Here is a 12,072-nt window from a genome sequence, read left to right as displayed (position 1 = left end):
ATCGGCGCAACGGACTTGTAAGAGCATGCAATCGGACAGGGGAAAAAACAGCAACAACAAAACGACATAGATGCCAGTTGTGGAAGGCAGATACGCTTGCAGTGAACCGGCGGCCCCGTGTACTTTGGTGGTTGATTTGGACCTTAGATATAGTCTGACTTGCACTCTTGGGGTCAAGCAAGAAAGATGAACTACTTGTTTTGATAGAACAGAGTAAACCACATACCATTATTGTAACAGAATCTATAGCAAAGAACCAAAAAGATGTAAACTTACAAGAATATTCAACTCCAAGCTATGAACTATTTTTTAATGAGAAACCCAAGAGGGGCATAGTAATGTATGTTAAGGATACCATAAATGCTAAAGAACACACACTAATGGAAAATAGCTTTGAAGAAAGCTTGTAGATTACTTTTACAACTAAAGATAGACAGAGGGTATTGATTGGAACTATATACAAAAGCCCAAGTACAACAATTGAAAATGAAGAAAAAATATTTGATCTGTTGAGTGAGCAAAGATTGAAGCAGTTTGACTTTGTCTGCATTACAGGTGATTTTAACTTCCCAGATATCAGTTGGAAAGGCACATGTTCTGGTGAAAGAGGACAGAAAATCATAAATAGTTTACATGATGCATTCTTGACTCAGGTAGTAAAGCAAACAACAAGACAAAGAAAAGGACAAAAAGCAAATATACTGGATTTGGTAATAGTTAATGATGAAGACAAAATATCAGATACAGAACATCTAGCCCCTATAGGTAAAAGTGACCATGATGTGCTTATGTTCTCATTGTACTTAGGTGATGACCAGGAATGCGAAGAACCCAAGCAATCATATAACTTTAAGAAAGGGAACTTTAAACAAATGAGAGAAGAAATAAAGATGATAGACTGGCAAAAACCAAATGAAGTCAGTGTGGAACAATGTTGGAAAGAAATAAAAACCACTCTACATTCTACAATAGAAAAAAATGTCCCACAGCAAACCACCAAAAATAATAATAAACAGAAACCAAGGTGGATGAATGCAAACACATTGAAATTTGTAAAAAAGAAACGCAAATTGTACCAAACGTTCCTAGTTACCAAACAAAGGAGAGACTATCAAAATATATATAAAGGCACGTAATGTATGTAATAAAAAATTAAAAAATAAAAAATAAGGGAAGCCAAAAAAGAATTTGAAAAGAAACTGTCATATGAATGTAGAGACAACCCTAAAGCTTTCTGGAGATATGTACAATCAAAAACTAAAATGAAAACAGGAGTGAGTCCATTAATAACTAAAGATGGAGACACAGTAGAAACAGGCAGTGGAAATGCAGATATTTTGAATTCATTTTTTTCTAGTGTTTTTACAAAAGAAGATATAAGTACTGTACCTTCTCTAAGTGCAGCTTCAAAGTCAAATGGTAAGATTTTGGATAGTGTAGATATTTCAGTTGAAGCTATAAAAAAAGAAACTTAAAACTCCGAATCCAAACAAAGCTTGTGGTCCTGATGCCATTCCTTCAAAAATACTAAAAGAGATGAGTGAAGAGATTGCAGTCCCATTATACATACTCTTTAACAAATCAATTGAGGAGAAGACTGTGCCCATAGACTGGAAAACAGCAACAGTTATACCAATTTTCAAAAAAAGAACAAGAACAGACCCAGGGAATTACAGGCCAGTGAGCTTACATTTATCATATGTAAATTATTAGAATCATTCATAAGAGAGGCTACTGTTAGGCATATGACTGATAATAAATTGTATGCTGAGTGCCAGCATGGATTCCGCAAAAATAGGTCATGTGTGACTCAACTTCTGGAAGTGATGGAGGACTTTACAAAAGAGATAGATAAGGGAGAAAACATAGATGTGTTATATTTAGACTTCCAAAAAGCATTTGACTCTGTACCACTTGAAAGACTACTAAAGAAACTGTAATCTTATGGATTAACAGGAAACATACTTGGGTGGATAAGGGACTTTCTAACAAAAAGAACTCAAAGGGTTAGGATTGGTAGTTTCTTCTCCGGTAAAGCTGATGTTATAAGTGGCATACCACAAGGTAGTATATTAGGACCTGTACTATTTACTTTATTCATAAATGATCTCCCTTGCAAACTAAAGAGTACATGTAAAATTTTTGCAGATGACACAAAATTATACAACTCTCCAAAATTCTATCATGATTTACAAAATGAAAATCGGAGACAAAGAAATAAAAGTATCAAAATGTGATGAGGAAAAAGACTTAGGTGTCACATTTGACAAAAATTTATCATTTGACAAACATATAACAGATAGTATAAACAAAGCGAACAGAATGATTGGAATAATAAAAAGAGCATTTACATTTACAGATAAGGTTACTTTTTTACGGTTATATAAAACATCAGTTAGACCTATCCTAGAATATGGAAACACTGTATGGTACCCAATGCAAATAAAGCAGTCACAAGCCATAGAAAGGGCTCAAAGAAGAGCAACAAAGCTGGTCTATAGCATAAAAGATTATTCATATCAAGAAATATTAAAGTACTTACAACTACCATCACTTAAAGCAAGAAGAGTAAGAGGGGACTTGATAAAGACGTACAAAATATTAAATGGGTTTGACAATGTAAACAAAGCATGCTTTTTTGTACTCCAAAGGTAGACACTACAAGAAACAGTACAGACAAAATATTTAAACAGTATTCCAGAACAAATCTCAGAAAATTTACATTTAGTAACAGAGTAACAAATTATTGGAACAAATTAACAAACAATATCAAACGTGCACCTAGTATAAATACTTTTAAGAACCTCATAAACACGAGTTATTGACAAAAGCGAAATATGACTTTGATGGATAAAATGACTGAGCTAGTCAACGATCTGACCAACAATGTAAAGGAGTAAATCTGAAGGGGCATAAAAAGCCAAAAATGGCCAAGTTGTATAAAACAACGCCCCAAATCCTGATCCTGATCCTGAAGTTGTTCAGGGTTTGAGTCTAAGTTTTGTGCGGAACTTTCTGTTGTTTGATGGGGCGAGTCCTGGGTGTTTGGTGTTCAAGGAGGGCTCTTAAGATTGTTCGTGAGGAGCCTTCTCCCCCCTCAACTCCGGCTGTGAGGAGTCACGCGGGGGCACCGCACAGAACTGTGCACCAGATTCCTCTGGTCTGTCGGTTGTGTAAAAGTCTGGAATTCTGTCCATTTTGCAATGGTGTCAGTCAATCTATTTTTCTTTTTCTTCTGGTTTGTTTGTTTTTGTTTTGTTTTTGTTTTTTTGTTGTTTGTGTGTGTGTGTGTGTGTGCGTTTTTCGGCTCCCTCCCTCTACAGATCCTTGGAGGATCTTGTATGCCAGCGTATAGCTTTTTTTCTTTAACTCATGTCAGCAGATCTTCATATTAACAGTCTAGTAAAAGACCCCTGGGGTCTCATGCATGAAACCTTACTAAACGCATACAGTTGCCAACTAAACGAAAGTTGACAACTAAATCTCAAAGTGACGAATGCATGAAACCTTACTTCCGAACGACCGAAGTTGGCTCCTACATTTGCATCTCCGAAGGAGGTGGTGGAAATCCTTTAGTTGCCAACTATCCGACAAAATGGCGTGTTGGTGTTGAAGCGACAAAACATGCGTGCAATCAAAGAACGCGTACCAATGGACCGCCATGCATACCCAATAAAAAATGTTAAACGACGCACAAATCTACTTGAATTTTCGATTTCCAAGACGTGTATTTTTTGGTCAGCACGAAAAAACAGGAGACGACATCGAAGTATTAAGAACCGAGAGAATCGCTCACCCCCGTTTTGCAAATTTGCCTGACACTTCGATTTTACGCAAAAGGAACATTTCAAAATGCTGTGGCAGATTGGATCAGTGTGGATCAGGTGACAGCATTTCGCACAATTACGCGAGTGACCAACGCTTTCTGTTGTATGGGAAAATTGACACGCGAACAAGAGGGAGCTGGCGAGGTCGGTAAAAAACGAAAGTAATTTGCGATGAGAGGCATTACAAATGACGGAGGGTGGAATAAGCACCCCCATGCAGGCGTCATCAGGTGACTATTCCAGAATTATTTTAATTGTCAGTCGAAAACATTACCATTCTCTCAATATGCAGGTACGTCAGTCTTCAGTTACTCAGGCCAGAACTGGCATTGCTGACCTGAAGAGGGAAGACGGATCAAAAACAACAACGGACAAGGAGAAAGCAGATCTCCTGAATGACTTTTTTCAGAGTGTCTACACCACAGAGAGGGAAGGTGACCTACCAGAGATACCAGACTACCAGTTTAACTCTGAGCTGTTCGATGTTGTTATCTCAGAAGAAGCCGTCAGGAAGCACCTCGCCAACCTGAAGACTGGTAAAGCACCTGGACCCGATGGAATCACTCCGCGCATGTTGGTAGAACTAGCTGACGTCCTTGCTACCCCTATTACAATGATCTTCAGGAGGTCCTTGGACACTGGAGTAATCCCCAACACATGGAGAACTGCAAACGTTACACCAATTTTCAAAAAAGGCAGTCGTCTCAGCCCAAATAACTATAGGCCAGTAAGCCTAACCTGCATACTCTGCAAGATTTTGGAGACACTTGGCCGTGAACAGGTCACAGCACATCTACAAGAAAATAAACTGATCAGCAGGCAACAACATGGCTTTACGCAGGGACGATCATGCACAACTCAGCTGCTGGAGACTTTGGATATCTGGACTGAGATGATTGATGCAGGCAGAGGGGTGGACGCAGTGTACATGGACTTCATGAAAGCCTTCGACAGCGTGCCTCATCGCAGACTAGTGGCCAAGGTGAAAGCACATGGCATCAGCGGAAAGGTCCTTGAATGGATAAGAGACTTTCTCTCTGACAGGTCACAGCGTGTTATAGTAAACGGCGTAAGATCAGAGCAGGCAAAGGTGACGAGCGGCATCCCTCAAGGCAGCGTCTTAGGGCCTCTACTTTTCGTCATTTACATCAATGACCTGCCACGTCATGTCCATAGTCATGTCGAGCTCTTTGCAGATGACACCAAGATTTTCTCATGCAGTGACGATAGTGAGTCGAGGGGTATGCTTCAAGAGGACCTAAATCGATTACAGCAATGGTCCATGGACTGGCAACTCCGTTTCCATCCAGATAAATGCAGCGTCCTAAGATTGGGCAACCCTAAGGAAGCAGCCCACTACTGCATGAGAGGACGGGATCCTCTGGGAGTGGAGTGCACACATTGGCTGGAGGAGAGTGACGTACAGAGAGACCTGGGTGTACTGGTGGACAAAGACCTAAGCTTCAAAAATCATGTGGCACATGCAACAGCAAAAGCCAACAAAGTCCTAGGGGTCATAAGAAGGTCTTTCGACCATCTCACGCCAGAAACCTTTGTCTCGCTCTATAAGTCCCTGGTGAGACCAGTCATTGAATATGGTCATTCAGTTTGGCAGCCAAGACACAAGACCCTACGCACTGACATAGAGGATGTACAGAGGCGAGCAACCCGCCTGATAGGCTCCCTGAAGCAGCTCTCCTACCCAGAGCGTCTCGCTAGTCTGAGACTGCCTAGCTTGGAACATCGCCGAACAAGAGGTGACATGATAGACGTGTACAAGTACGTACACGGAATATACGACACAGATCGACCCATGCTGCACCTCTTTCAAGGCAGGGACACCCAGGGAAACACCCTCAAGCTGGCCAAGGGTCATTGCAGGCTGAGCTTGCGTGCTGGGTATTTTTCCCAGAGAGTCGTCACTGTATGGAATGGCCTCCCTGATAGTGTGGTGACCGCCCCATCAGTAAACGCCTTTAAAAACAGACTGGACACGCATTGGAAGAGCCTGCCTAAACTGTACGACCCAGCCTATCACCATTAATATGCCACGCATGCTGCATAACAAGTGGGAGATATTTTCTGGATCGGTGAACAGGCCGGTTAGGCCTTCAACACCGCAATATACAAGTATAAGTACAAGTAAGTATAGAAACCACAGTCACTGTGTGTGTGTGAGTGTGTGTGTGTGTGTGGACTGCAGCCAATAATTATTAACACTGGTTCAAGCTGCTTCAGTGAACTTGGCATACTGGTCGTGACATGTACTGTAGTATGGTGTCATTTCATTTAAAATGCAAGACATTGTAGGACACTTTGAGTGTGTTCATGGGTTCATGGGATATGCTGACAGGCACGATATGAAGAGGTACTATGATGCCTTAAAAGAAGTCTACGGCCCCACATCCTCAGGATCATCCCCCCTCCTCACCTTGATCACCGAGAAGGAGAAAATTCTCAAATGCTGGGCTGAGCACTTCAATAGTGTCTTAAATCGCCCTTCCTCCATAAATGATGAAGCCATAGACCGTCTCCCACAAGTCCCCATCAACGAAGCACTGGACGATCCACCAACACTTCTTGAGACCCAGAAAGCAATCCGTCTGCTATCCAGTGGCAAAGCACCTGGCTCAGACTCCATACCAGCAGAGGTCTACAAGGATGGAGGCACTGTGCTGACTGAGAAGCTCCATCAGCTGTACTCACTCATGTGGAAAGAAGAGATGATCCCCCAGGATTTCAAAGATGCATCTATCATTCACTTGTACAAGCGAAAGGGGAACCCACAAGCCTGTGATAACCATTGGGGCATTTCCTTGCTCTCCATCACAGGCAAGATACTTGCCAGGATCCTACTAAACCACCTCACAGCACACCTTGACCAAGGTCATTTGCCTGAGAGCCAATGTGGATTCCGGAAAGAGCGCGGAACCACTGACATGGTGTTTGCTGCAAGGCAGCTGCAAAAGAAATGTCAGGAGCAAAATGCTGATCTGTTCTCCACCTACGTCGACCTCACTAAAGCCTTCGACACCGTGAGTAGAGAGGGACTGTGGAAGATCATGGCCAAGTACGGCTGCCCTCGGAAATTTATTTCCTTGGTCAGCCAATTCCATGAAGGCATGCAGGCTCGAGTCCAGGACAATGGCGAAACATCTGCTCCCTTTCCTGCCACAAATGGTGTCAAGCAAGGCTGCATCCTGGCTCCAACACTGTTCAGCTTCATGTTCTCTGCAATGCTTACTGATGCCTTCAGAGATGGCGATGTTGGAATTGGCCTAAAGTACTGTACAGATGGCAAGCTGTTTAACCTCAGAAGGCTTCAAGCAAAAACGAAGGTCATGACAGACATCATCAGAGACTTTTTGTTTGCTGATGATTGTGCCCTCAATGCTGGATCTGAAGCTGACATGCAACTCAGCGTCGACACGTTTGCCACTGCCAGCAGGAACTTCGGCCTTACCATCAGCACGAGGAAAACTGAAGTTCTCCATCAGCCAGCCCCAGGGAAACCCCACGTTGAGCCCAACATCACAGTCAACGGTCAGAGACTCAGTGCGGTGGAGCAGTTCACATACCTTGGCAGCACACTGTCACGAAATGCGATGATCGACGATGAAGTGAACGTCATCGCAACTTTTGGTAGATTCTATGCAAATGTCTGGAACAGAAGAGGCATTGGTCTTGAGACCAAACTAAAGGTCTACAGAGCAGTAGTTCTCCCCACACTACTGTACGCCTGCGAAACTTGGACAGTGTACCAACGACATGCCAAAAAGCTGAACCACTTCCACACAACATGCCTAAGGAAGCTACTGAACATCAAGTGGCAAGACAGGACCCCAGACACGGAGGTGCTTGCTAAAGCCACCCTTCCCAGCATCTTCACCATCCTGATGCAGTCCCAGCTTCGCTGGGCTGGACACGTGGCGCGCATGCCAGACCATCGGCTGCCCAAAAGGCTCTTCTATGGCGAGCTGCAACAAGGGAAGAGATCACATGGAGGTCAGAAGAAGCGCTTCAGAGATACTCTGAAAGTCTCTCTGAAAGCGTTTGATATCAACCCCGACTCCTGGGAGGAATCTGCAGTGGACCGTGACAAATGGTGCGCTGCTGTGCACAAAGGTGCCAAGTTGTGCGAGGCCAACAGGACTGCTGCAGCTGTTCAGAAGAGGCAGGCCAGAAAGTCACAGGCAAACAAGCTCCCTGACAATGATATGCCTGTCTTTGTCTGCCCCAACTGTCAGCGAACATTTCGTGCGCAGATTGGACTATTCAGCCATCTATTCTATTCAGCGCACTCACAGATAGATTCATGAGCATCCCCCCCCCCCCCACCACCACCACCCTATCCCCATCCCCCAGCTGGATGACAACGATGGTCATCATCAATATCGATGGACACACACCACCATGTGCATAATCATAATTATGAAAAACTGATTATACAGCCAATTTGTTTCTGGCATTTTAGAAATACTGTTAACACATATTCAGCTCTTATCCATCTTATCAACCTCTCCCCACTCCTACCAGTGCTCTTAAACACTTACACCCCCCCCTCCCCCCCCCCCCCCCCCCCCCACACACACACACCACATACAATAATAAATCATAAAAATATAATGGCCCACTTCACACCCAAACCCTCCAGCTGTGTCTTGTATTTTTGGAAGCCCATATTCATAATCATTTTACAAAGAATTTATAGCGTGTGTTTTCCAAAGAAACAATCTTTTGCTGAAGGTTTATGAAAATATCTGAAATGACAGTTTTTGTTTTTAACCATCTGTTAGCAAATTATAATTGATTGATATGAATGTTTCAGATTCCACATTGTCCACTGTTGATTTACAAAGGTCTGTTAACTCACTCAGTACGGCCAGTCCTCTCTTCTCCTCTACACAAACCCCTCGGATGTCCAGAGTGTGTCTGCCCCAACTGTCAGCGAACATTTTGTGCGCAGATTGGACTATTCAGCCATCTATTCTATTCAGCGCACTCACAGATAGATTCATGAGCATCCCCCCCCCCCCCCCCCAACCACCACCACCCTACCCCCATCCCTTTAGCTTCCGTTGTCAGAACTGTGGTCTTCTTTGTCAACATTCACCTCTTCAGTATAACAGCCTTCCGCTTGCAATAATTTGATGATGGTAACTGGGGTGAAACGCTGTTAACGTCGTCTCTTTCGCCGTTCGTATGGAGAGAGTTAACTTTTAAAAGCATGAATTGTGTGTGGATTATACTACAGAAAATAAATTATTGCAATTTTATTGTTTGCCAGGTTGCCTGCGATGCAGACTGGAGATTCATCAGCATTGTGACAAGATGAGCTGGATCTGTTCATGTCAGGGTATTGAGGTTGAGCCCACTATTTACAGCTTAAGAGGGAAATATGCCTCCACTGGACTGTATTTTGCTTTGCAACAGTTGGATACATGATCAGTAACCTAGCTGATGACCCCAATCCTGAATCCAGTATAAGTGAGTTTGAAATTATGTCATATGTGGTAAGGAAATCGGTAGTTTAAATGAATTTGTGCGCGCGCGTGCGTGCGTGCGTGCGTGTGTGACAGTGTGTGTGTGTGTGTGTGTTAGTGTATGATGTGCACGCAGGTGTTAGTCACTGACTGTGTTGGTCACTGAGTGTGTGTAGGTGTGTGGTTATATGTATGTATGTAATATTTTGATGAAAATGTTAGAAATTGTTAAACTGACATCAGACTGATTTCTGCTCCTGCAGATTATTAATATACAGTATGCTGTAAAATGTATTCCACAAAGTTAGATAAACAAGGGGATGGGACGACTTCTTTTCACTCACATATACATCTGATACGCCTGTTTATTAATGTTTTATTGATTTCATATTGTCATGTTTCAGAGCTCATGTATACTATGGTTTTTTTCAGAGCCTGCATTTCTTGGCTGCAATTTCATGTTCAGGGGAACATAGAATTCCTAATGAATGTTTAAAAAAATCAAGCATAATCCATTCTTTCATTATATCATCATCTTCGCTTTGATACACTGACAGTCATTTTTCTTTTTGTGTGTGAAGAAAGTGAGCCACTGATCACCCGCTGCCTGGGGTTAGACCAACTGTGGAAAAAAGCAGTCCTTGTGGGTGTGGTCTGGCTGTTGATGGCATCACCCCCACTGTTTGGTCAACAAGGAGCAGTAGCTGAAACATTTTATAATCATTTTATCTTCAGTATTCATCAAAAGAGAAACTAAGAGTGCATGTATTTGTAACTATGTAAGTGAAGCTGAAGTTATTATTATCAGTTGTTTGGTGTGGATTTTGTGTGTTGCTGTTGGACTTTATTTATTTTCTTAAGTATTGGCTCAGGAAAGTATGTTCTTAATCCTAGATAGTGGGCACACACACACACACACACACACACACACAGTGCAGTGCCACCCATGTATTTTTTCCCTGTCTCAAGTGGATTTTACTATCAAAGTAGATTTTGTACATGATTTTTCCAGGGACAACCCTTTTGCTGCCATGGATTCTTTTGAGTGCATGCTACAGCCATCTTGGTCCATGCGACTCCAAACTAATCAGGTGCATTACAACTAGGCCACCACTTCATTCAAATAACAGTTATATTGTATACTGAATCTAGCAAATGTCAAATGACAACATGCATATATAAGATTAACCTTGAGCAATGATAGAATGCTTTCATTTCTTTTCTTTTTTTTTTTTGTGCAGGTGCCCACTGGAAACAGCTACCTCCCATACGCCCTTCACTTATGTAGTTGTTATAGTGTGTCAGGCACCTGTGGTGGAAGCGTAGGATTTTCCCAGCACACACTGCTTACTGATGGACCCCTTCTTCCTACCTCCCTACTCTTCTCCCTCCCTCTTCCATGGCATCTATCCCCATCAACACCCCTCCCCATACCCTGTCTCCCTTCCCCCCTTCCCTTGGCGGAGTACAGAGGGAGCAAGTTATCATAAAATACTAATTAAAGATGGTGTCTCCTCAGAGGCCAGGCCACAAATGTTTACAGTCCCCTGTCCTTTTCCCTTTCCTTTCCATCACCCACAACCCTGTTTCCTCCTTTGTTAACCCTTCCTCTCTGATTCTGATATTTACCACACATGACACTACCAGTAGTGTGTGTGCTATCCATGTAGATCTCTGGCAGGATGGCATCTGCCTCAATGGTCACCGCATGGTATGGTGTGTTTATCATGAGCTGTTTAGAACAGAATCAGGGCTGGGCGATCTTTCCTCCTCCTTCCCTTACTCTTTTCGTCACCCATTCGCGTGTGAGTGGTATAAATGGTCTTCGTAATTAATTTTAATTAATTTTTACGCTTGCCACAAGCAACTGGAAAAGTGGATCCCTCGCTTAATGGGTTCATTAGGACTTATTGTACATGTATGTCAATTATTATGTCTCTATCACAAAGTGCAGGATTTATATTTAATGCCCCCTACTAGTTGGATGTGCAAGTCTAGCACTGTTGGTCCCAGATTGGTCTGTTAACTTCAACCAGTTGGGAAGGTTCTGGGTCAGAAGATAGTTTGCATACAGCACCAACTGGTGAGGAGGATAAAATGGATAGGCAAGTGGGGTTTCTTTTTTCCTTGCATGCAGCAGGCCGGGAGAGCCGGACAGGAAAGACAGTACTATGCGGGCTGTGAGTGTCAAACTAGCATCTATTTTTCAGACTTAGTTGAATGCTTGATTCCTGGTATTGGATTCTGTGACTAACACACTGGCTCAGCTGGATTGTGGTCTGCTAAATGAATATAAAGTAAACCTTGAAACATGGGGGTTGTGAGTAATGCTTGTATTGTTTTGTTGGCAATTTACTTTATGGTCTTTTGAAAACAGTTTGGTGTCTGTTGAAATGTAATGTTATATCACAAGAACATCTAGACACTTTTGGCTAATGTGGTATTGCACAGTTAATATAGCTGGAATGTGTTGACACAGATACCATGACTTGTGAGAGAGTATAGCCAGTGTGTGTGTGGCTTAATTGCATTTGAGACTAGTGACTGAAGTAAAAGTGGCCTATGTAGCCAACACTTGACTAAATGGAGTACTGGTTTGGGTATTTGAGACCACTGAGAGGCAGTCCTATGTTGGTGCACACAGGTTGCTATATATTTACCAAATTACTTGGTAACTATATGATTCCCATGTAATAATTGTAACACTGAGATACTTTGCAGAGACAAAGTACAGATTTGTTCAGTCTTAATGGAAACAGTAT

General features: G+C 42.6%; 1 protein-coding gene across 3 annotated transcripts in view; it reads right to left on the bottom strand.

Moving 5' to 3' along the window:
- LOC143297771 (uncharacterized) overlaps positions 1 to 12,072 on the bottom strand; it is a 61,497-nt gene that overhangs the window by 33,870 nt on the left and 15,555 nt on the right. For 2 of the 3 annotated variants that reach the window (XM_076610248.1, XM_076610247.1), the window contains exon 2: positions 9,866 to 10,014. The exons of the other annotated variant lie outside the window; for it this stretch is intronic. The gene's annotated coding sequence lies outside the window, so the exon portion shown is untranslated. The remainder of the gene's footprint in view (positions 1 to 9,865; positions 10,015 to 12,072) is intronic. 3 annotated transcript variants of the gene reach the window in all.

The sequence above is a fragment of the Babylonia areolata genome, chromosome 23 (assembly GCF_041734735.1).
Source record: "Babylonia areolata isolate BAREFJ2019XMU chromosome 23, ASM4173473v1, whole genome shotgun sequence".
NCBI lineage: Eukaryota > Metazoa > Mollusca > Gastropoda > Neogastropoda > Buccinidae > Babylonia > Babylonia areolata.
Note: the sequence above shows the minus strand (reverse complement) of the source record. Positions and strands in the feature narration are given on the sequence as shown.